At 39.3% G+C, this 21,440-nt stretch overlaps 1 long non-coding RNA gene across 1 annotated transcript; it reads right to left on the bottom strand.

Moving 5' to 3' along the window:
- Positions 1-14,021: 14,021 nt before the first annotated feature.
- LOC112964296 lies at positions 14,022-21,272 on the bottom strand. Its single transcript, XR_003252916.1, has 3 exons — positions 21,135-21,272; positions 19,714-19,770; positions 14,022-16,618 (listed from the first exon to the last, which is right to left on the bottom strand). It is a non-coding gene; the product is annotated as an uncharacterized LOC112964296 (long non-coding RNA).
- Between the last annotated feature and the right edge of the window lie 168 nt (positions 21,273-21,440).

Here is a 21,440-nt window from a genome sequence, read left to right as displayed (position 1 = left end):
TCCTGCACTGGGTTGTCAACCAGCCAGTAAGTTACTAAGCCTTGAGCAAATTAAACTTCAATAAATTTTATCTTAAAAAATTGAAGCAAACAATACATTTTAATAATTTATCTTTTCCTGCTGTTTCGTATAATGTATACAGTACCTCTCCCAGCCTGCCACCAATATCATGGTCTTTAGTACCAGGATCTGGGAGATGTCAACTACTGTGTCCATTTCAACATGGAGTTTGTGGTGACAGTGAAGCCACAAGCTTCCAGCTGAGAAAGAAATTCATAACTTTTTAGTATAGACACAGCAGAAAAACGCTCCAGTAATTTCAGAATCAAAGCAGTGAAGGAATAAATCCATTGTGTCTCATTCGTGACTACCCTGGCATAGATGCCTGAAAGACAAAGGTATTATATGGCAAAAAAACCCTGATATAATCCAAGAATCAGGTCACAGGAATTAATAAAACAAATACTACAGCTCTCCCCTCCCTCTATAAGGTTTGTTCTGTCTTCATGAAAAAAGTTGATCTCCCATTTTATGAATAGAGGAAACAGAGACAAAAATTTAAATTAACATGTTCCAGGTCATGAAGACAGACAACAGAACTGCATATCAGAGGCAGGGCATGAACCAGTGATGTGAGAGTTAGAAAATGTAAATTCTCTCCAAATCCCCTGCTTGTACTGGCACAATTCACTGCTTTGAAGGAATCTCTCCCGTTTTTCAGGTAGTCCTATCCATATTCAGTAATTCTGACATCTCCAGAATATAGCAGACTTACAGCCCTTACGCAGAAGCAACTCCATTTCACGTGCAGTAAAAATAACTTCCTGGGACATGACATTACACGCGGATTGCTCCGACTGTGCCCACTGACTGTTTCTCTGGGATTGCAGGATACCATCAGCTTGGCCTGCAAGTTAAAATGCCATCCAGTGGAGCAGTAATGTTCGTAGTCTGCTTCCCTGGCAGTAGGATTGATAAGTACACCTGAACTGCACTCCCCTTTGGAGGGCTCTAGAGACCCCCCAGGTCAGTCCTCGCTGTTTTCTGAGTCRCTCTGCATCGGGCTGTAGAGACACCCAGCTCTCTCCACCGAGTCGGCTGAGGGGGAATTTAGGTCACCTGATGTGCCCCCCGCCAGCCTACCTGTCCTCTGACGCGCTCACACTGCACGCAGTGATCTCTCTATTCATGCGTAACTCCAGTTCTTCCTGCAGTAGCCTGACTTCTTCCTAAACACCAAGAAAAATAAGGTCTGTACATTGCTACACCCCAGTCTATGTGCTTTGGCTAGGCTTATATTCATTAATTTACAGTCTGGCTTCTACAGATTAAAATAGCTTTTAAGAAGATGCAGTTTGGGGAAATATTGGTAGTACATCTCATTTTAAAATGCAATATAATTCATGAAGCAATAACTTATATTGATAGTAATTTTAGATAAGATATATTTGCCATTAAAAGAGGAACGTATTTTCCACCTGTTGGTATTCCAACTAGGCATATTTTATAGAAGCAATCTGTTTCAAAGGTGTTGCACACTTTTTTTTTTTTTTTTAATGTAAATGAGATTCAGGGAGGCTCCATCTTCAGTTTTATTTACAAGATGAAAATACTGAAATAAGAAATTCCCTTGCTATAATATCCCTACTGGACACACTTGACCTTAGCTTAATGACACTGATTTAAAACTCTTGGTCTTACTATTTGGACTTTCCTCTAGTTCATTCTTTAAAAACATCACAGTTGCACCTGCTTTTTGTATTGTTACAGCTGTTTAAAATAGGGCTATGGTTTTATAATGCTATTTTTCAAAAGTTAGACAGGTATAATAGAAGTGCTAATATTGCTATACATATTCACATAGGTATAGCTCATCTCTTTCCATTAAGAGGTAAGTTATCTTGATATAATTGCACCATATCCAGAGCTGGGCAGTCATTCTAGTCATATTAATCTCAAACTTTTATATTTAGACAAGCCCTAATGTAGCATTAAGAGAAGCCTCTTTTCCAGGAAATGCATATTACTGGGGTTTCAACTTCTTTGAAGTAACATTCCTAGGAGAACAATTCTCGCTAGACAAAGCCACAAGTATAACTCACATTAACCTCAGCATCAGCATTCTGGATAATAGGGAAAAGCATAAAGGCATAAGCTTGATATTATGTTACAACGCTGAGATCAAGGCAGCAAGAATATTACTTTTTGGGGGGGGGGGGGACTATTTTATAGAGAAGTTTTTGCCTCTGAGATACCATCAGGGACCAGAAATACTTTGAACTGGTGCATTGTATTTACACTGCCATATTCCCTACAGCTACACAATATCCTCCCCCTACTTCCAGTGAGTTTGTGCTAGACTAAGTCACTCTGATTGTGTCCAATTGCTGGGGGAAAAAAAAAAAAACATGCACAGAAATACATGCATTTGGAACTGAATCTAGCAGCTTTTGAGCGATTGCATGGTCTAGCAAGTAAGCATTGGGCCAAGACCCGCAAGACTGATTCTCTGGCCAACTCAGCTGCTCAATTTCTGCATTACCTTTAAACTCATTTTCCAATACTATCCTTTGTTTTACACACGCACTGTGAACTCCCTGCATACAGACTTTCGCCCAGCATCTGCTAATATATGTGATGGGTTTTACTACAGAAAAGCTAGTAAACAATTTGGATATGTCAGAACTGAAGAAGTCAGTTTGGTCTGTGGGTTAGAGCGAGTTTCGTGTGCACTCAAGTTGAAAATTAACAGCACTATATACTAGCCTTTCTTTGCGAAACTGGTATTCTCACCTGGAGCATATATGTCAAGCTCCAAGACAAAAGTCCCCTTAGTTTATGTGGTGGGTTTTTCATATGGTGAAATGTTTGAGAACATTACAAATTTACAAGTTTAATTTTTATTACCTTTTGACACACCAACATTTGAATCGACACTGCCCAGTGTGGAGATCAGCATGTTATTTACTAAAGTAGCTCTCATTTCAAAACATTCGTCTTGTAGTCACAGCCGTCTTAACCAGCTGATAACCCATCCCTTAAAGCAAGGGAATAACCTGCTAGGCGTTAAAAAGGGGATGTCCTGCTTACGTTATCAAGAGCCATATGCTGTGCAGGGCTTGGCATGTTACAGGGACTGCTACGAAGCTACACTAAAGCGGGGCAAAAAGCATCGAGGTCAAATCCTGTATGGCTTTCTGATACAGCCTATCTCCTTTAAATCATTGGAAGTACTTGAATAAGAAAAGCAGGATTTTTCCCATATGTTGCACATTCCTTGAAGCAAGGATTATATATCAGAGTTTGTGTATATCTAGGGTTTCAGACAAGCAATGAAATCAGACTGCATTTTCCTAACACCATTAAGATTTCAACATCTCTTCCTTAGCGAGGCAGTGGAAAACAATGTGCTATTGTTTCGACATTTTGTATCAGGGTATGTTTTGTATGGGTAAAACTGCAAAAGAAGCCAAACCTTGAAAGGGTAAAGCGAAGGAAGGGGTTTGCTACGCCTCTGCTCTTCCATTTGCACTTGCAGTTACAAGCAAGTTTCACTTCTGTCCAGTGCCGTAGCGCTGAAAGTCAGCATCACAGTGACAGCCAGTAAACTGTCCCTGCCCAGTGTCARTCGGCAAGAAGATAACAGTAGATCCTGGACTGGAGTTAATTACCTAGAGGAAAACAAACTGATGAAATTCAAAGTCTTGCTATATATAAGTCTTCATTACAATAATCTCGCACACACATGCTCTGAACTTACATAGTTACTGATGTCTGAAATGCAAATCGAAGAGCAGCTGGCGCTGACTTCGCCACCCCCCTTTCAATTCATGGAAAGATTTCTGGCCCCCTGCTAGGAAAGCTCGCAGGAAGGCAGCAGATGGGCTCCGGCAGCATCGGCAGCAGGGGCGAAACGGGCCGTCACCGCAACGCAGCYGCACGCGGCCTCAGGCTCGGAGGAGATGCCTGCACGGAGGCGGCTGCTGGCTAGCGGCATCTTCCTTGTTTCTCTCGGGGGACCGACACACCGAGGGATGAAGAGTGAAACCAGTCGCTGGACACTGAAGTTCGAGGAGACTGAGAGTACAGTAGCTACAATTTAGCATTCATCAGTAAGATCAGGTTTACCCATTAGGAGAAAGTTTAAGTGTACTGTGATTGCTTCTTTTCTGTGTTTTTCTCAATGGATATTCACTTGCTCAAGAAAACCCTCCTACTACCATTTGCTAAAAAACTTACAGCAAAGTCGCATCTAGTAACCTTACTTAGAAAAAGGGGGGAAAAGCAGCGCACTGAATGAAGTTTCAAGTGCTGGGCACAGAGGTTTCATCTTCTACCTGTCAGTTCATGACTGAACCAGCTAGTTCTATAAAGGCGACAGAGTTTTATTTTCATCTCATGAGTAAAACACACCTTGTACTCTCCATTACAACAGCCCACTCAGCTCTTCTCCATAACGGAAGTATATGGAAGTATAACTTCTGTTTCTGTAAATTATGCAGTAACAACTGAAAACTATCTGGTAATTTTTGCTTACAAGATATTTTCCCTCCTAACTAAAATCAAACAAGGAGTAATTACTTGGGTATTTTTTACTGGAAGCAAGTCCATAATATCTTCCAAATTCCTTTCACTGAACTTTCTCACTATCTACAATTTTTAAGAGCCAAGACCTTACATTTCATTCTATAATGTAATTCAAATGTAAAAAAAAAAATAATAATAATAATCCTGGTTCTTGCAGCCATTGCATACAACTGACACTTCGTAGTAGTGTTGAGAAGCTTTATACTATAAAGTATGTTTATATCTTAACACTTTAGTCCATAGATGTAATAGTGTACAACACTTATTCAACTCAAGTTCTCTACCTGTATAACTGTGCAATAGCCTACTAATAGATTCTAGCAACAACTAATCAATACTGTTAAAACTATTTGCCTATATACTTGTAAGAAAAGCTCATTGAAGTGAGGCATTTGCCTTTAGAAGGTCTTATTTAATTAGTAAAGCCTCTTTGAGAAGCAATATACTTCACATTTATTACATTACAAAGACTACCCTCTCAAGCATCATCTTAAGTAATCCAGTCTAAATCTAATTATGTTAAAAGGAAACTTGCTTATAATTTGATATGTGCTTATGCCTTYTAAGCTCTCTACCTATTATTTAGGAATACTAAGAGGGTATAGGTTGCTCAGAAAGGAAAGTAGGGAAAAAAGAAAAAAGAGATTACCTTGCATATTAAGAAATCATGCACCTTCTCAAAACTCTGTTGGTAAAATTAAAAGGAAGAACAGAGCATGGGAGCTATCACAGCTCACCACAGATCACTAAATTCAGACAGTTAGATATACGATGCTTTTTTTTTTTTTATGAGCAACTTGCAGAAGCATGAAGAGCACAGAACAGCACAACAGCACAACTATGAAAAGACAAAAATCAAAGGCACACTACAGTGACAGGCAACTGGCCAGAGTCAAAGATAAGAAATAATTCTGTAAGTACATTACTAGTAAGACGATGACCAGGAAAAGTCTTGGTTCCTTACAAAGACAGAAAAAGGGTTTTGGCAAACAATGCCAAGAAGGCCAAAATATTCAATGCATTTTTTAATTAATCTTATTAAAGTTATCAAGAAGGTAGTTAATACTATGGCAAAATGATAAGAGCTCTACTTGAAATAGGAAGGAAATAGGCATTTAATCAAAATGATCCTTCCTTGAAAAAGGATACAGGAAAAGAAAAAAATGACGTCCTGGCCTACTTGTCTTTGATTTTATTAACACAGCCAAGGTAACTTGAACAAGGAACATGAGACAGAAGTTTGTCTTTAGGGATTAAAACATGGAACTGACGTCAAGAAACATAAGCTCTGTTACTAACTATGTCAAGATCAAAGTACTCTAACACCAGAGAAAGCCAGAAAGGGTGAAATACTGGTTTAAGACTGGGCAGTTACAGTTAMAGCTGAAGACAGCCCCTAGAGACCAGGGATTAAAGTCTTACTGGTGTCCATTTGCTTACCAAAGCAGTAAAACACAAGAGTTTTTTGACCTAACAAAAGTTTCATATGAAACTTAAAAGACTGGTTACCTCTGTGAAAGATGGTTCAGGATACCACCAAAACTCAGACTGGTAAGGATGGCTTTGAATTCAACATGAGTTCTGTGCCTCATTTCCTAGCTTTTCCAGAGACCCAATTTCACATACGAGAGGTTATAAGAAGTCTCTCCCCCATCCCTRCCTTTTTCAGCTTATTTCTAATAGGTATTTTTGTTAATAGGTTTATTGGTAATTGTAAAGAATTTTCAGGGTTACAAAGTTAAATCTCACCATACACCAATGCACGTGAAGACATAGGTTTAAAACTCGGGAAACCCCAAGTTTCAGATACCTGCCCTATACATAGGTATTATCTTAGCATCCAAGCGCTTCACCTACTTATCTTCACAGCATTTTTGTAAGACAGGACAGTCTCTTTTGCCAGTGAGGAATGAGAAAGTCCCTTGGCAAGTCACCATCTCGAAGTGAAGAAATCTATGGTAGAGTACAGAACAGATGAGCTTCCTCAAATATCAGATTATAGTTGTAAATATTGAAGCCTTCCCTCCCCCCACCCGCAAGTACTTGGCCATTTCCCATGGCTCCATATACTAAAAAACAAAACTAGCTGTAGTATTAAAAAAAGAGCCACAGGACAAGAAATTGGATTTAAATGTAGACAGAACTACCCTGTAGAGCTGAGGGAAATAAATCTGTAATCTAAATCACATCTACTTATAGATGTGAGAGATTTGCTCTATGAAAGAGGCTAGTTCATCTAAATAGACTACCACACTTCTGTATTTTAAGCTTTTCTGAAATGATTCAGCTCTCCCTCATACATGTATTACTTTATTTCGAGCTTTCTGTAGAAGTGTCTAACTGCAGAAAAATGAACTAAAGAAAATCCAACATTTCATATCAAATTCATAATGGTTATCACAGCCATGGCTGTGGTGTTTGAGCATGTATTGCCAAAGCACCATGCAACACCTTACCTTGGCTCCTCTGAGTTACTGTAGTAGTTATATCAAATGCTGTATGTAGAAATAAGAGATATAGATAAATGGTACACAACAGGAGAAAAGCTTTCTAACAACCAATAACTATTTTTCCCAATTTCAAAAAGGGAATTTTTCAAATTTTAAATTCAGATTTTATTTCACAAGGGAATACTCTTTTGAAAGAGAGAGATCAAGCCTAGACTATTTGAACAGTAGGTGTTTCCATTTCGAAGAGGCACAGTTTTTCAAGAGTTGTGTACAGTGATGTTTTAGAATCCTGAAGCAAAAACTATCCTTCTTCCTGCTCACAAACGCCAGCTTCTCTGTTGTTATTGCATTAAGCATGACAAATATTTGATAAGAGACCCTTGATTTCCACATCTTCCACTGGCCAAATACTAGGAGAAACAAGTCTCACTAGCAGGGATTCATGTCACTGTAGGTTATGCTAAGTCTATTTGGTCTCTGGCTAAGTAGCATTTTATTAATAAAATTAATTCTGTATTTACTATTCCGCAGCCTAATTTCTTTTGAAGTCTTAAGCAGAAAACATACAGGAATGGGTCCGCTGCCCAGGGAAATTTACTGCTGCCGCAATAAGTACGTAACTGTTCTATAACTCCTTGGAGTCGTAAAGGAAGAACTCTTCAGCCAATTACAGATGAAAGAGGATTTGCACTGGCATAAAAACAGCAATCATAGTTGAAAACCAGGCAGGATGCAAATGCTAAAGACCCAGCTTTTTAAGTAAGTGGCATAACTTCTTCAGCTACTGCATGAGGTTCAGCTTGCCTACCATAGGTGAAAATCATATGCCTTCCCTAGCACACTTCCCTAGCGCACGTTTACCTGCAAGATCGGGCAGAAGGTTACTACCACCTCTCTTGGCTGCAAGCCTGCAAAATTGTTTTCTGTTATGATGTGATGCATCTGTACTGAGCTAGAGACAAGCAGTTTTCTTACATGCTGGCAAGTGGCATTTTGATTCAGCTTCCTGAGCCGGGGCGGGGGGGGACAAAAAAACAACTCTCAAGTACATATCTCCCTACGGAGCCTGATCCAAATATACTACAATTGACGAAGATAGATTTCAAGTGCACCAGAAGTTATTTGGGAAAGTGAATTCAGACTATAATTTACCAGCAGAAATGCCAATGATTATAAAAGCTGTTWTCGCCCTCTGAGTGATGGCTGACAAAAAAGAACTGAAAAGGGCTAATTGCTAACCACACAGGCTTCTAAGAAGAGATTATATCAGTATCCCCATTAATGAAACAGCAAAGTAACTTCTCATAATGTATGGATAATTCTAAAGCTTTGAGAACTATAACCATTTGTTTCTTTAACCTAATAAAAACTGTCCAGAGGAAGAGGATTCTGAATTGTACTTTCAGGCAGGTGGGTACATACAGAGATTGCTTCAACAGCACACCAGATCACTGGCTGCTCATTTTAATCAGCCCGTAGCACTGCTGCCATGCTTTAAGCATTCACATGCACCGAACAGAATGATGACAAAAAGCCATGATAACCCATATCAGAACATAATATGCTCTAAGGTTTGCCTTAATTGCATCTCAACCCGTAGATAAAAGATGCTGTTTGGGCAGAGCTCAAAAAAACGTTATCACAGGCATTCCCCCTTACAGCAACCGYGGCTCTTCATTGAGATGCAGGTAGTGCTTCGATACCAAAGACTGCAGTGCATCATTAAAGTACTGTGAAGACAAACAACACTCGTGCTGCATACCAAGTGGCATTACATTTAACTGAATCATTTTATGATGAATACATCCAGGTCTGCCACTGTGAGCCACTTGTGTAAAGTGTGCTGCCGGAAATGGATCTGCACTAATTACATTTCATGCATATTTCAGAATTAACCTCAGGGATACAGAAAGGTGGCAATAAAGAGGAATTTTATAATCACGGTCATTTGCAATTGGCAGCCACATCAAGACTAGCTTGCCTCAAAGATAACCCCAGAACATCTCACAGTAGGGGGTGTTAGTTTTATTATAAGTGTTTCACTGAAGCACAGGATACATGAAGATTTTGTATCTCTTTGTAACAGTGAACCTTAATCGGAAACTACAGCACTTTGAAGTATGAAAGGCTGAAGGACTTCAGCTAGTTTGCCAGTTCAACTGAAATCTAGGGGAAGCAGACACCCCGTATTTCGCTCCAGGAAGTACCACAAAGCACCACAATTAGCGTACATCAGTAGGAGATAATTTCCTTTCTACAGTAAAGGGTTGTTTCTTCTTTTCTCCCCTCATTTAACTTTCTGAAATCTCTTGTAGAGACACACAGTCTCAAGTTCTTTATTGGGAAACTGCAGAAAGGTTGGTTTGCTTTTTTCTTTCACCTGCTTCAAGACTGAATTGCAAAGAACAACAACTTGCAACCCTTCTACCAGTTTACTGCTCCATTTCCAGTAACATGAGTTGATTATTAAATGAGATAAAGGAGCATCTATGAAATTATTTAAAACAGAAGGAATTTCAAACTCTTTGGGAGCAAGCCAGCAATCTTCTGGATGCACAGCCAATGCTGAATGCCCCAGATCCTCCACACCTAGGTGCAAAATAAAGAAATCTCCAGTTTTTCCTTCAGAATGGATGGGAATGAGTAGCTTGCATAGCACATGGTCTGCCTTGCTTAGTTTTTCCTCATCCTTTAACCCTAAATAAATTTTTGTTCATTTTACTCTATAAAGAGTTGTCAGTGATCATTTTCTATTATTTGTTTTATATCACTATTCAGGGCCCTATTGTACAAGTCACTGAACAAATGCACAACATATTCCAGCGGATACATTATGCTGGTAGCATTTTTGCTCTCTCCTGTTCTTGCTCTGGCACATTACATTTTTTGGCTTTCTCTATGGCAAATGTGAAATGTTTTGTTAAGGAAAGTGAGCTGCGCAGAGTTTTGTGACTTATGATATATGTGGTTGTGAGACAGGGTAGTATGGTCACTTTATATCGAACACCTATTACACAAATGCCTGCAAATGCGGGGGAATCAGCTCGATAAACCCAGTTAGCCCTTCTAGTCATCAGTTCTTAAGACACAGTCCTTGTCTAGACAAGCTTATGTACTGCACATTGAAAGGGTGCAGAAAAAGCAAATAGGTGATTTATCCAAGGTCACATAGCAAATAAAAGGAACAGTTTTTAATCACCTATGTCTAATCTCATTACAATACAATGTCTCAGCTAATGAATCATGCTGGTTTTCTTTTCAGTTTGTGCCTCTTTCATTTGATGCATCTGCATTGAAACTTATTTGTTTTATAATAATGAGGCAAATGAGGAGAAGCACAACTTATGTCTAAGARTCTCTTACTCTTGCACACAGAAAGCAATTAGAGTCACAGTTATCAGAGAAAAGCYGGAACATCACCGTTGACAGGCTTGTGTTTTGCATGAGTCTCTAAAGATACAGAAATATTATACAGGAGCTCTGCAGCCAATAAGGCAGGTTAGGAAGCACTGCAATAAAAATCTCTTGTGGAATCATACACAGGCTGACACAAGAGTAACAGCTTAGCAATTTCTAAACCATTATTTGCCTGGTAGGTTGTAAAGGGCTTAAAATATACAACTATAACAGCTACAGATAATATGAAATTGCRCATTCTGCCAGGGAAGAAAGGGCGGCTATTCGTTTTAGCATTCTTGAAAACAAAGCTGCAATACAGCAGTAACTACACGCAGACAAGAAACTCACATGCAAGCTCCTTCAAACACAGGTCACGACACATTTTCCTTGGGCCCCCTTCTGCAAGAGGCCACCCAGAAGAAGCAGAGATTAACAGAGCTGCCAAAACAGCAGAACAAGTTGATGGGCCATTAAGGTCTTGAACCCATCTCATTTCTTTCAAAACCAGTTTCCCCAGCATTGCTCTAAATTCTTGGTGCCTCCACTCTGGGGCCTGACAAATCTTCAAGTACTAGCAAATATACCGAAGGTGGGTTTTGCAGCACAGAGGTGTGATTACAGAAGCAAGAAGGAAATAAGTAAACCAGGGAGTGAGGATGTGGGCACACGGGACTAACGCCTGCAGTCCCACCGCTGTAAATACTAGTGGAGTCTTCATGCACTGAACCTTTTCTGCAGATGCAGAGCTCTTCTCTACAGCTGATATCCTCAGAGGTATTTTTGTACCTATCTCCTACTTAGGCTTGATTTGAAGTAAATGACAGAGAGGCCTTGATCCACTTTTGACAGTCTGTGTATTCAGCAGTTTACATAAGCAGTAAATTCAGTCAAGTGTTAAAACCACACAGCTTGTCACTAAGTAAAGACAAGCACGTTTTGTCCTCATGTCTTACCTACGGGAAAGCATCAGCGATGCCAGCAATTTCTCGCAGGCTGTCAAAGTCACGCCTTCCTAAAAGGTGAACTTTGTCRGCTGAAAAGGAAGGAGAACTATGGGGTGCGGAAGAAGACTTTAGCTGTGTTTTTTCCTGACAGAAGCTCAGATAGTTTTATTCACAACAAAGGATTTATTGTGAAGACAGAGACCTAGATTAATCGAATGGGCTTATATTAATGCCAAAAAGCCATCATGTACTTGCTCTGTAATACCGCAATTTAGCCAAGGCAAATGTGTTAGCCCTACTACACYGAAAACCAAAGAGTAGTCTTTAATATTAATACTGCCTTAAATATTACATGCTCTCTTTGATGGGAAGATGCTTTCATACCTTTACATTGGAAAGCCTGGATAGCATGATCAACTTAAGTGTTGAGAATATATCGACATACCTCCTGTGGAAACAGTTCCAAGACCGTCCAGTCCCTTCTGCTGAAGGATTCTTAGGTACTTTCATGTCTTAGCCTTAGAAATGCTAAGGGCCTGTTATTTGCAGCTCTATAACCTCTCTCTTGAGCCGTTGAGACAGTGTTTTCCCCCCCTTAAGGTTCTGCACCTGCAAACCCGATAGTGTTCTTACGGCAGGAAGCAGCTACAACTGGCTGGAGAATCACACCTCCTCCACCCAACCTTTTTACCTCATTTTGTATATTTAGCTCATGTTAGAGAAAAACAAACACAGTGCACAAAGCAGATAGTAGTCACTGAGATACTCAGTAAATATTATCCAATAATATATGTACACAGATGCTTAACAACCAAGGCTACAATTTTACCCGATCAGCATACACATAGTCAGTGCTAACAGCACCATGACTAGGAAAAAACAAAAGGGAGTTTGAGCAGGTCCTGACAAGTACACACTAGCAGGGAATAAGCACAGCAAAAAAGATCATCATCAACCTTGCCATCTGTTGCACTGGAGAAAACTCAGAGACCAAGCTCTCTCTGCAGATAAGCCTACGGAGATTTTATGAAAATTTGGCTATGAACATTCTCACGGGTTCTGAAGACTTCTGAGCTAATCTGAACTTGTTCTTGGTGGCTAAACATGGACCAAGGTTTTTTGGAGAATCTGGTCACTAAGGATCTAATTCTGCTTATGGAGAGACCTTTCTGGACGCTAGACCTTTCTGGAGTTCTAGGCAGTTTCTATACCTTACCTTGTCTTTGGAAAAGCTGAAAAGTTGCTTTCTTTTGATAATAAACTGGCCAGCTATTACTTTGGCTGAATAGTCTTGAAGAAAACCAATGGGTTTTGACATGACAAAACAGTTCCAAAGACAAATTTAGTGATGACTATCAGCGGTAGCTGTTCAAGATCACAAAGCAAAAATAGATTAAAGCCAGAAGTATTCTTAAAGGGAGGTGGGAGGGGTATTTTACTTAATAGACTATCCCATTTCTTTGAAAAACACAATGGATGACATCTTAGATAAATGAGTGTTTATATTTCAAGATAATATATTATAGTGCTAATAAGAAATAATACGTAATGGCTTTCCTTTTAGTCCCATCTTCAAATACCTGAAACTTTCCCAAACTTATTGTCCAAACTGAAACTTCTTACATCAAGCTGATTTGCCTTTCAAAAATCACAGCCATCATTACAACTGATGTGGTAATTCACTCTGGTAGGTAATATGCATACAGGTTTAAAAAAAAAAAACAAAAAAAAACCCTATTGGTACACACAACACACAATCCTAGTCATCAAAATAAATCATGGTAACTTAGTAAAAAGAATTAATTTATAAATTTTTAACATACCAATTAAGCTGAGCTGAAAGTGGAAATCAAAAGCATAAACTCCACAGACAATAGTGAAACACATAGCTGTAACTGAGACTATTCCTCTCCACATCAGCACTAGTGTATTACTAACACTGGTCGCACTCAAAAAAAAAAGATATTTAATGAAGAGCTATGTGCAATTATGAAAGAAAAAAAATACAAATTTAGATCCATTCAGAACTAGGCACATAATTAGAAAAACAAATATTAAGCCTCAGCTACAGGCTGACCCCTAAAGATGCTCCCCACGTGGCAATGAACTGCATTGGGCTTGAGTAAGCCCCGAAGAGCTGGATCTTTCAAGGTCATGAGCTTTCCTGCTTTAATTCCAGACTGCTCACATGCCTAAGTGTATTCCTGGAGAACAGCCAGAGTTCTTAGCGTCTATTAGTGTGACTCCATAGATAACAAGGACGTGTACTTGATCACGTACTAGATTATGTGCATTTAATCCTGTAAGGTATTCATTGGCATTAAYTTGTATGGACTTGAGGAAATTATAGGATATCCACTGTTTTAGAACTGACCGAGAAAGGGATCCACTGAGCTAAAATAAATCACACTGCCTTGTAATCTATACAGCTTATATAGTTAAGATCTTTGTTAAAAGGATGAAAGCTGGTTAACTACTGAGTACATTCAATGCTCCCTTGTGAGCCACTGCTTCTAACCATTGCCACTGCCGCAAAACTGAGTTCCAAAGTGATTTTGCATGAATGACCTCACAATTTTGTCTATACCACTAGGCTGGTTATTCTGCATCCAGCATAACAAAACTGGTATCTAACGTTTACAATACACACTGATTATATTCCTAAAAAATATGATTAATCTACAGTACAATCGCAATGGGATCCAAATGCATAACTACCTGAGAAATTAGTGTTATTTTTCCCAGTTAAAATTCAAATGCGTTTTTAATTTTTGTTCTGCAGTCTGCCTGTAAAGACAAATTAGAAAGTTTAAAAGCATCAAAATGGTTGCTCCAGGACTTGAATCTGTAGGTTATAAGTGGCATTTATGAGAAGTTGTGTTTCACAAGCTTGGTAATTTGCAGTTTGTTACAAAGACATAAACTCGTTTCTGACTAAATTGTATTGTAAGTCATGCTSCTCAGAGAATGTCTGACTAAAAGGTGATGCTAAAGTAATTTCCATAATGTCAAACTATGCAACAAATTAAAATGTTCAGCTACATMGAGGAGAATTAGACCAAGTAAACAGGGATCAGATTCAAGATCTATCAAGTTCATGGGACCTTTCCTACCGAGTCTCAGGGCTTGGGCAGTTTTCCAAGTAAAACTAATGCCAGCTGAAGTATACCAGTGTTCGCCTGCGTGTAAGCCAGTGGTTRCTTTATGCTTTTCCTCAACACTGCTAACCTGGAGCCAGGGCACGGTATCTCCTTCGCATGTCATTTCTCCTGTCTTTTCCGTGCTCAGCTGCTACGCTCCCGAGAGCTGTCCTTTGGATGGTGCTAGTGGGCAAGGCACCAGGATACCCACAAAACACTGCTGAAAAGCCCACATCATCTGACGCGTTCTTCTGGGGTTGTTCTTTTTGGGAGTTTTGATCGAATCTGCACGTACTCTGGCAATCATAGCTGCTTACTTCAATAACACAAAATGCTCAGTGCAAAGATCATTTYATTCAGTTCGAGAGAATTCTTGCAACCCTCCTAGGATTCAGATACGGCATAGGACTCCAAGTGCGATTCCCCAGCTATGCAGTTACTGATGGCTCCTCACACATGAGTACTCTGTYAGCATTTACTAGTGAGTAGTCACAGCATCTTCTGTGAGATTCTTTCAGAATTCATCGTTGCTCAGGCTCAGTACCYGTCTTTATGAAGAACGCTGTGCCTTAACCTACAGCAGCTTCAGTGAAGTCCAGAGACTAGCTCCTGCCAGCTAACGGTCACCGTTGCTCTTCATCTTCGCAAGAACTAGCTGGTCATTCGAACAAGGAAATTAGAGTAGTAGTGAAGGAAGTAACTTGCAAAAGAAAGGTCTTACTTGAGGAAAAAAGATCAAAAAAGTTTCTGTCAATCTTTAATTTCAAATAAGCACATTTGTCAAGGTAGCTGCACCAAGTACAGCATGGAGCTTCTACCTTATTAACTATCCATAAGTGCCAAATAGGGGGGTAACAATGTAAGAGTCACTGAAGGGAGTCAATGTGACCAGGAAAAAAAGTGCTGGAGTGGCACAGTGATTATAAAAATGAGTAATGGGATGCAGCTGGGACAAGGATAATTTATCCTGAATATTAGAAAAAGCTCTCTAACAGTGAGACTGAATTCATATTCTGTGCTGCCATGGAAAAAGACTAAATGACAGGAGAGGTCTTTCCTCCTGTAATTTCCATCATATTATGAGTCAGTGATATATTCCCTTCCTACCTTCACATTTCATTCAGGTCATACCGAGGTATGGTAATAGAACAAGCCTCCTAGGCCAGCAAATCCAAACCTCTGATACTGCGAGGAATACATCATAAAGTCTTCTTCAGAAATTTAACGATCTCGCACATAACTTAAAAGCAGTTTGGATGCTTCCTTGTTGTTTGATAGTTTGTTTTTCTTACAGTTTTCACTGGACAGCTGTACTAAAACTAGCTGCCTTAATGATCTAGTCTATTATTCTAGTTGCATGCCTAAATCATTCAAGGCCAGTTTATGTTCTTATGCCAGTACTGTCCTTTCACCTGAATAGTTCTTTTTCTACTGTTTTTTATTCCCTTAACATATCTATGAGTGATATCACAGCTTCCCTCAGTTTCAAAGGAGGCTAGGCCTTCCAAGAAAAAATAAAAATCCCTTATTCCTTCTCATAATAAAGACTATGACAATGAGAATGGGGAGCCTGACTTCTCATTTAACCAGTGAGGATGTTTCCATTTTAAAGCTGAATAATTAAAAGCTATCATAAATTTTTTTCCACGGAATTTAATTATGACATAATACAATTAAACTGCTAACTACAATTTTCACTTGAGAATAGAGTCTACTTTACGCCATCGCTTTAGTCTTCCTCATGCTATACCTGCCTGTCCAGATGTACCTGCAAGCGTTGGAACGGTTTCATTTATGAGCTTTCTGTGAAGCTCACGCAGAGCCCTGCTCCCCGCAGGGCGGCCTGCGCTCAGGAGAGTTCTTGCTAGAATCCAGGTCAGAGAAGCAAATCTTTCTGCTTGCAAAAGTAGCAGCTATAGAAGAACCACTATAGAGAAAGATTGCTACGCTAAACTACGCAAGTATCCTTAACAGAACGGATTTGTTACTGGTTATTGCTGCTACCAACTGGCGGTAGCCCGTGCGATCGCTGGAGGCATCTGCTCCGTAAACTCTCCTTTGCTCTCCTCGCAGTTGATCCATTTCACCCTGGAGACTCCTAAAAGGGGAAGGAAACAACTACTGCATGTTTTCCGTTGCCCACAGATCTGAAGTTGTATTTACCAAATACAAAACAGAAGTAGCTTTATCCAGAATTGTATCCATGCCACCAAGTCTGAAAGATGCTAATATCTTAATTTTCATCACATGTAAAAGATTTTAGTTAGCAATGAAATACAACACACCCAAATAACAACTGTTGTCAGCTTTGTTTTTAAATGCAGAGAGCTCTCCCAAGTTCACATAAAGGTGTTCAGACTCAGAAAAGTCCTGATCTCACCATAAATATTGAAGAGCAGTGCCAGCACGTAATAATTATGCATTAAGATCAGTCTTTGAAAAAAATAGAGGCATGTACACATTTTAAGACAAAACTGATAGTCCTGGAGACAGTCTTGACATTCAGGGATGAACTTAAATCCACTGTAAGGGATGAAGCACATACCCCCGGCTTGCTAAAATCCTGCAGCCGTGAGGACAAGAGGGAATTTCATGCATTCTGTCTCTCCAGCTCAAGAGGCAATTCCAATATATTTCAATTCCCTGCGGAGTGCAGTGGGATTTCCTTTTGTGCAGGCCAGTCATTCTGCTGGAACTGCCAAAAGCCTAAATTGGTTCCAATTCCAATGGGGTGTTTTGAGCTTTGGACACTTGAGACCACAAACTCATTTCAGATGACCTATTGAATAGCTGTCAGAGGGTAATGATTTTTGGTTGCTGGGCTCAAGCTGATCTGGTCAGCTTGGCTGGAAGCCTCTGTATCTTATTCCTGATCTCCTAAGCAATTATTCTACTGCACACATTCTTCTGATTTCTTCAATTGTCCATTACCAATAAGAAACTGTGTACTTACATGGGGAGGTGTAGAGGGTGGAGAATTAAGTTATGAATACAGTCCCATCTCACTATGAAAAATTCCTGTCTGAACTAGTAAATGCTGACACTTTCGTTTTTATGTTAAATAAAAAAATTAAATTCAGCTCAATAATTGTGTAGAAAAAGCATGACTAATTTTCATAATCCTTTCAGTATTTTGTTATTGTTAATCCTGTTAGCTATACATTAACATAATGGTTTTCTAGAATGCAAATGATATATTTGAAGAGTAACTTCGCTGCTTTATAAAATGTAAATATAACCTGCTCTTCTAAGGTGCTAACCAATCCACAGTAAATGTTCTGTAAGTGAGACAAGAAGGGTAAGACAAAGCAACTGAGGTTTTAGCTTGGCAGCAGAAAACTGAAGTCAAAAAAAAAATTTTTTTTTCCTCACTGCACTGTATAAAAAAACAAAACAAAAAAAATCAAGTTGAACCATGAGCTTTCTTTCACTAGAAATGAAGTGTTTTAATTCAGATTTTAAAAAAGAGCCTAAAAATTAAATTTCTAAATATAGCATAATTTAAAAAGAAACCTTTACCCTTTYTTAAAAAAATACTGTAAGGCAAGTAATCTTTTTTTTTTTTTTTTAATATTACCCCCATTTTTATTTTGCTAATGTTAATTAGTAAATTTGATACACATTTACAGGTAGTTTCAGTCACTCCAGAGCAACACTTGCCATTCAAAAGACTGCTGTGGTCTGAAAAAGTTCCCTTAGCATTACATGAGAACGGGCTTCAGTGCATCTAGTCGACATATCGCCACGTGCTCAAGGTCAACAACAGCCTTCCGAGCCATCTGCAACACACAGGACCTCTTACACRTGCTCTGGAGAGATACGTGAAGGGAACCGTCGTTGTCCTACATCCCTGTCGTAGCAGCAGGTATTTTGAGTTCAACTCATACAAAATGAGTTTATGTTATCCAGGTGCTTAAGCATTTAAAGCCAGTCGGAGCACCAGCACTCTCTCTAGCTGGTTGCAGCCAAACTTTGATCATAAAATCGTATCAGCTTTTAGCCTCAAGCAATTCTTCTCTCTCCTTATATATTTGGAGGGAATAAATAAGAAGAAGATTTATAATTTCTCCTCTGACCTTGATTAGGTTTTAAACAAGCCAATTTCTTAATCTCTCTTCACAAAACAGATTAATCAATTCCCTTAATCTTCTTAAATGTACTTCTCTGGTTCTCTTTCCATTTGAGGCAATCTTTTTTGAACCAAGGCAGCCAGAAACATAGATGTGCTTTTCCAAGTCACCTTACCATTGCTCATTATAATTATAAAATGCTTCCCTGACTCTCCTAAAACGCTGGAGATACTTCACCTACTCTGTTTCAAGAGAATAATCACGGGATCCTTTCTCATGGCTCCCTTACACTGGTGACCACAATTATTCAAGTAAGAAGAATCTTCAAATATTTCTTCTTCTTCAACTAATGAGTCAACAGTTTTTGCATAAACCAATACAGACTCTTCCTTTGATAAAAGCCGATCATGATTTATCCCACTTTCCTTTGCCTCCCTGTCCGTATTTCCTTCATAATCTTTCTAAGACTTTGCATAATACTAAAGTCAGCTTAACAGGTCCTATAGTTCCTCCCCACTTCCCCCCCACCGCCCCTTTTTGTATACAAAATACTACATTTGCTATTTCAGTCATACAGCATTATGCCAAATTTACAGAATTAATCGCAGAATAGAAGTATTATATTCTGCAGCTCTGTCTACAAACGAAAATATTACAGGGAATTACATTATTCCCTCCCTTGGTCTGTACCATTCAAACCAATGTACTTAAGGAGGGCTGTGTAGACAAGCTGTCGAAGAGGAACGCTGTGCTGGCTTCCACACACACTAGCTGGCTAAAGTCTAAGCCTGAGCAAGCTTAAAATTGATGACAGAAATGTCTAACAGCTGAAGACTGTTCATTAGAACTGAGGATAAAATCCCATTGGAAAGATAGTTTTAGTCTGGAGTACTGCAGTGATATCAACTTGGAAAGAGCAGGTATCAGTAGCTTCCAGGCAAAGTGATCCATACTACATTCCCAATCCCTTTATCTATAAGATCTCTAGTATCACACATTTACATACTAACATCAGACTAACTTCACATTTCACTATTGTGCTGTTTTTAGCATCAATATATTGCCACAAAAACTAGATTTACCCTGAGCTACTTTGCACATAAGCAATTCGGTCTAGACTCACCGAGATGTGAAGAGTCTGCCTCTCTCAGCGTGGACTCTCAAAATGTCATCTTATGGTCTACAGATGGAGAGACTGCTTAGAAATGTTACTCCAGAATAAATAAAAATAGTAATTGTTATTTACCACATGCATACTACATCAAAGTATTAGGGCAATGATCTCCAAAAACATGCATCAGTTTCATTTATTTTCAGTGGACTCAGTACTTAAGCCTAGATTAAGGAAAAACACCTAAGCAACTTGGCATGTTGTAAGCACACATTACGTTTAACCACAAAGATAAGTGCCAAAACATCTTCAGAACTGGGGCCTGAAGTCCCATAGCCTGCAAGGATGCTTAATGTAAAAGCATGTTCTTCCATCCCTGCTTGCACCACCATCTTCCTCTTTTTTTCTCCTCTCTTCATTCTGTTCTTTAGTTGACTTGATAACAAAATATAGTTCTTAAATGAATACGTACAGGAAAATCATTGCCAGCTCCTGTGAAGAGCCTCTGAAGCAAAAGATTAGATATATTGCTCTAACACAGACACTTCAGTTTACTCTGCTCTCCACTATTTTCACCTTGTAGTCAACACGGAAAGCTAACGAAGGATTATGAAGAGTTGGAGAGTGGGTGACCAGATTATAGCTTGATGTATGAAGTCAGCTTGCTCCCCTCCCCCCTGTACATACATCAGGGGTTATTTAAATGTGAAACCGCAAATTATGTTACTTTTGCATGATTTTCTGTGACATTCTGATCTAACAGTCATCTTCACCAAAATCAAGCAGAAGGACTTGAGGCATGTTGTTCTATAGAGACATGACATAAATCAATAGTTAAAACAAAAGTCTGGGCAAAAGAAAGCTGGATTCTACTTACATCACACCAGTGATCTTTGGCAAAATTTTTCTTTCCTGTTCTGAGAGTCATACTGTTTTGAACTCCAAGCTCTTTCACCCCTAATTTGTCTTGTACATCTGTACAAGATGAAGCTTAACAGGACCCCACTCTGAACTGACAAATTTCAATATTACAATACAGTAAATACTATGTTTCTGCAATAAAATTGAAATGCAGAAACCACCTAGGAATATTTCTTCATAAATATTAAGAGCTCCTATTGTACTCTTAAAATAGAAAAGATGCTAGAGAAATAGGGAAGTGAAGAAAATCTTAATTCAAGACATTTTGTTCAAGAAGCTCTCAAACTTAAGAACAACAGGAAGCTCAGAAATTCTATTACTAAGCACATCTGAAACTTATTTCAGCATATAGGGAACTCAGGTAACACTCCCTTTCCGGCTCCATTCCATCTCCTTGGACATGAGAGAGCAAGTACATTACAAAGCAGTCTCCCAAAGCCTCGCACCTACAGAAAGCGAAAGACACCTCAGCCAGTGTCGTCTTAGACGAAGATGTCTATTACGCTACTTACTGACGCCCCCTTTTTGAAGCTAGGATAGGAGGGGCAGGCGCGCAGCCGTGCCGGGTGGTGCATGCCGAGCTGCCAGCCTTCCAGGGACCGTCACGGCCCGCAGAGCSGGATAACCTCGGAGCAGTTCCACTAGGCACCTCTGCAGGTACTACAGTGAAAAATGAGCCATTTAAGATACCTTAGCATTTTCCTTCCCCAAAGGAAAGCACGCAGTAGGCATTTTAATGGCATAATAAATATTTCTACATCCCACGCACCTATTTTCTGAAAGCTACGGCCATTCTCCCTCAGTATTTGCTTCTCTGA

Source organism: Apteryx rowi, unplaced genomic scaffold, assembly GCF_003343035.1.
Source record: "Apteryx rowi isolate R43461 unplaced genomic scaffold, aptRow1 scaffold_10, whole genome shotgun sequence".
Lineage (NCBI taxonomy): Eukaryota > Metazoa > Chordata > Aves > Apterygiformes > Apterygidae > Apteryx > Apteryx rowi.
The sequence above is the reverse complement of the archived record's forward strand: the minus strand, read 5'-3'. Positions and strand labels throughout refer to the sequence as shown.